General features: G+C 34.7%; 1 pseudogene; it reads left to right on the forward strand.

Moving 5' to 3' along the window:
- The first annotated feature begins 237 nt into the window (after positions 1–237).
- On the forward strand, positions 238–2,973 carry LOC129299624 (G-type lectin S-receptor-like serine/threonine-protein kinase At2g19130; annotated as a pseudogene).
- The last annotated feature ends 2,174 nt before the right edge of the window (positions 2,974–5,147 follow it).

Consider the following 5,147-nt stretch of genomic DNA (forward strand, 5'->3'; position numbering starts at 1 on the left):
ACCGGGCGCGCTTTCATTAGCACAACATTGTTGACTGCGATGGCATAAAGAATGGTCGTGCCGTACAGGCCGAACCATTCATTGAACGCTATAACGATCAATAGGCTCTTGTTTCCTTTTTTTTTTGGATTGCACAGCAAGTCACACACTCTTCCTTCAAATAAAATATCGTTATTTCTTATAAAAAAAAAAATCTTAGTTCTTTATCTTAGCTGTTTCTGCTTGGCCATGGACAACATGAACGACCCATGGCCTTTTCTCTCTCTTCTTTTCCTCTGTTTCTTTTTTCACGCCATTCCTTCACTGGCAGCTGATACCATTTCTGCAAATCAAACTCTTTCTGGGGATCAAACTATCATCTCATCCGGTGGTGTCTTCGAATTGGGTTTCTTCAAGCCAGGCAATTCCCCAAACTACTACATAGGCATCTGGTATAAAAAGGTCTCTCAACAGGCCATTGTTTGGGTGGCAAACAGAGACAGCCCAGTCTCTGATAAAAACTCCGCCAAGTTGGTTATATCAAACGGCAATTTGGTTCTCTTAAACGAGTCCCAAATCCAAGTTTGGTCGACAAACTTGATTTCCACCACCTCTGGTTCTGCTGTGGCTATACTCCTGGATTCTGGGAATCTTGTCCTAAGAGATGAGGTAGAATCTTCAGAAAATTTATGGCAGAGTTTTGATAATCCGACCAACACATTTCTTCCTGGCGGTAAAATCAAACTCAACAATAAGACAAAACAGCCTCAATATCTCACTTCCTGGAGGAACAAAGAAGATCCTGCGGGTCTCTTCCTCTGGAGCTAGACCCGAAAGGAACCACTTCGTACCTGATTCTTTGGAACAAGTCTGAAGAGTATTGGACTAGCGGTCTTGGAACGGCCAAATTTTTAGCTTGGTCCCTGAAATGAGGGCGAATTTCTTATACAATTACACCTTTGTTTCGAACGAGAACGAGAGCTATTTTACTTACTCCATGTATAACTCTTCTATTTTATCTCATCTGGTGATTGATATCTCGGGACAGATCCAGCAACTCTCGTGGCTAGAAAGCACGAATCAGTGGAATTTGTTTTGGTCTCAACCAAGGCAACAATGTGAGGTGTATGCTTTTTGTGGATCATTTGGGAGCTGCAATGAGAATTCCCTGCCATTTTGTACTTGCCTGACTGGTTTCAAGCCAAAGTCACAAACTGATTGGGATCTAGAGGATCATTCAGGTGGGTGTGTGAGGAAAACCAAGTTGCAGTGTGAGAATCCGAGTTCATCTAATAGAGAGAAAGACAGGTTTTTGGCAATGCCAAACGTGGCCTTACCTAAACACTCACAATCTGTGGGAGTAGGAAATGCTGTTGAATGCGAATCCACGTGCTTAAAAAATTGCTCTTGCGTTGCTTATGCGTATGACAGTAATGGGTGTTCTGTTTGGAATGGAGATTTATTAAGTCTGCAGCAACTTTCCCAAGATGACAGTGATGGAGAAACGTTATTTCTAAAAGTTGCGGCTTCTGAGATTTCAGATGCTCCACACAAAAAGCAAGACATTATTGGTATTGTGGTAGGCTTGGTTGGAGGTCTAGGGGTTCTCCTAGCCATTTGCCTCTTTGTGATGATGAGAAGAAAAAAGAGAGTAGTTGGATTAGGAAGATCGGCCGTGGGTTCATCGGCGGCATTTGGGTACAGAGATCTACAAAATGCAACCAAGAATTTTTCTGAAAATCTAGGAGAAGGTTTTGGTTCTGTTTTCAAAGGTACGTTGTCGGATTCAAGTCCCATAGCAGTAAAGAATCTTGAAAACACAAGCCAAGGTGAGAAAAAGTTCATATCAGAAGTCAGCACCGTAGGCATAGTCCGACATGACAATCTTGTTCGTCTTCGTGGGTTCTGTGCCGAAGGTTCCAGAAAGCTTCTGGTTTATGATTACATGCCAAATGGTTCTTTGGATTCTTATCTGCTTCCGGATATAAACTCCAAGAAATTGGAGTAGAATGTGAGGTACCAAATAGCATTAGGAACAGCAAGAGGACTAAATTACCTCCACGAGAAGTGTAAAGACTGCATTATACATTGTGACGTAAAGCCAGAAAACATTCTTTTAGATTCTGATTTTTGTCCAAAAATTGCAGACTTTGGCCTCACAAAGCTAGTTGGGATGGAAATCAACAGAATCCTCACAGCCATGAGAGGGACAAGGGGTTATCTTGCCCCAGAGTGGATTTCTGGTGTGACTATCACACCAAAAATTGATGTTTACAGTTATGGAATGATGCTATTCGAATTGGTGTCAGGAAGAAGAAACTCTGAACCATTTAAAGATAGTCAAGTTAAGTTCTTTCCCACCTTGGCTGCGAATGTAGTAATTCAAGGAGGCGATGTTCTTGACCTTTTGGATCCTACATTAGAGCGGAATGCGGACGTTGAAGAGTTGACTAGGATAATAAAACTTGCTTCGTGGTGTGTACAAGATGCTGAGTCTAACAGGCCATCCATGTGTCAGATTATTCCAATTCTAGAGGGATTTCTGGATATGAATTTGCCTCCGATTCCAAGATCCCTCCTACTGTTTGCGGGCAGCTAGAACATTGTTTTCTTCAATTTTAATTAGAAAGTAGTATCTCATTAGCAAGCTCAAAGTCCTTCAGAGAAAATCATGCACGAGGATTGAGGATAGTATGGTTTGCTTTCTATCCATTATTAATGTATAATTATTTCCAAAGCCCCCTCTCAGGACTTTGAGACTTTCTGGATGGGCTAAATCATGAGAAGAGCCCTCTTGATTAATTCAATCACAATAATGTGAGGTAGCATCCTATGGCGGTGTCAAGATATATATACTGGGATTGATCTTCTATGGCTACTTCTCTATTTTTGTAATTTGCTGTGGTGGTATGGGAGATACCGTGAACTTGTTTGTAAAAGTTATGCTCAGGCGATCAGGAGTAGTTTCTCTGGAATATTTATTATTGCATATTTATTCTCCTTAATTTACAAGAAATTCTCTTGAGAAACAAAAAGTAGTATCAAGTGTTCTAATTGTTGCATATTTATTCTCCTTGATTTATAAGGAATTCATAACTTCAAGAACAGTTAAAAGTTAAAAAGCACTCCCCCACCACATTTTATGAAACATTTTTTTTTTGATAAAATTGCAAATTCCAATAAAATTAATTATATAGATTTTGGAATCTTAATTTCTTTCAAGAGAAATATAAACTTTTTAAAATATGCTATATTTAATAAGAGGGAGAGAGAGAAAGGATGATATTTGAAGAGTGAAATAATGAGAAACAATTCTTTTATAAATTCAGTGTGTTATGTTATTTATGTTCTATTCAATAAAATTGCACAAATTAAATCAAATAAAATTTTATATATCATTATTTTTAATGACTTTTTTAATAGAATGTCTCTTTAATTTATTGTCTTCTCTCTCTCATAGTGAATTGCATAATCAATTTATATTTATAGTTACTTGGCATGACATGTTTTTATTAAATAGATTATAAATGATATGATGTATCAATTCATGCAAGAATTTCTCAATGATAAAAAATATTTTTGAAATAAATTTTATTAGTGAAATATTTTTCTCCAGAGCATCTTATATTATAAAATATCAAACCATCCTAAAAAATGTCTTATAAAATAAAGTTGATGAAATATTTTCACCTGATTTGATCAAGAAATGTTTTCATCCGATAAAAAGAAAAAGTACAAGACCTCGTAACAATTAATGCAAGCGTTAATCTTATCACACGCCAATGTGGAATCGGTTTAATTAATTGAAAGTATTTTTTTAGCCAATTAATTGAAAGTATTCGCTCTCATGTTTCTTCATCAAGTTTTCTAATTGTTACATACTTATTCTCCTTAATTTATAAGAAATTCATAACATGAAAGGACAGAAAGTTCAAATTACTTCCCGTTCCATTTTAGAAGATATTTTTTTAAAGTAAAATTACAAATTCCAATAAAATTAAAGATTAAATGACAAATTTGCCTATAAATCATAGTCCAGGATTGTCTAAGATAATGAACTTTTTTTCTGTGCAATATTTCATTTCAATTTTTTAAAATGATGTAATCTTATCCATATCATTAATAAATTATAACTTTAACTGTTAATTGACAACAAAATTACATAAAAGAAGCTCAAAAATTATAAAAAATGACCAAAAAATTGGGTCCTTTTCTATATTTTCTTTGTCCCATTATGTAATTTTTTAGTTTTTTTTGTAATTTTTAAATTAATTAACAGGTAAAATTAACTTTTATTAATGATAGGACCGGTATAGTATCATTTTTAAAAGTTAAAGAAAAACTTTACATAAAAATTAAGTTTAAAATTCTAGATATTTTAGAGTCCTAGTTTAAGGGTAAAATTGCCTTTTAATCCTAAAATCTATTACATAGATTTTTGAATTTTAATTTTTATTAGAGGAAACTTATCATCTTTGAAAAAACCATTGAGAGACTTATAATCAATTACCAATCTTTTTTTTTTCTCTTTCTTTTTCTAATCTCTTCTTAGCATACAATGCTTGGCAGCATCTAGTTGATATTGCCAAAATTGCCACCATACAATCTCCTCCTCCTAAACTAGTTGTAGATATTTAAGGAATAAAATAATGAGGAGTATTATTTAAAAAGGTTTCATTAATGAATTGTTTTCCCAAAACATCTTTTGTTATAAAATATCAAACCATTCTAAAAAATTATTTTATAAAATAGGATGGATGAAGTGTAATAAAAAGGAAAAGTAATACGTCGTAATAATTAATGTCAAGGCTTAGTCTCACCACACGCCAATGTGGAATCGACTCAATTAATTGAAAGCATTCACTCTCACAGTCTCTCTGTTTTTTTTTTCTTTGTTGTTTTTTGGGCCAGAAACTCTCACAGTGTCATGTTTTGCACGTTAACGTGTTTTAATATTTTCTTTGACTAATTATCCTATCCGCTTGGGACTAACTATATCCCCAAAAAGATTCTTTGATTTTTAAGAGTTGACTGACCCCATGCAACAAGGAGTTTACATGCACCTTTAACTTTTAAATAGGATCATCGAATTTGGTCAAAAATGAATCGGTTAGAAGAGAGGAGAGTATTTACTTGTAGGACGATCATTGGAGTAGTTTCATATAAAT

Source organism: Prosopis cineraria, unplaced genomic scaffold, assembly GCF_029017545.1.
Source record: "Prosopis cineraria cultivar Desert tree isolate PC_DT_omini unplaced genomic scaffold, ASM2901754v1 PC1231, whole genome shotgun sequence".
Lineage (NCBI taxonomy): Eukaryota > Viridiplantae > Streptophyta > Magnoliopsida > Fabales > Fabaceae > Prosopis > Prosopis cineraria.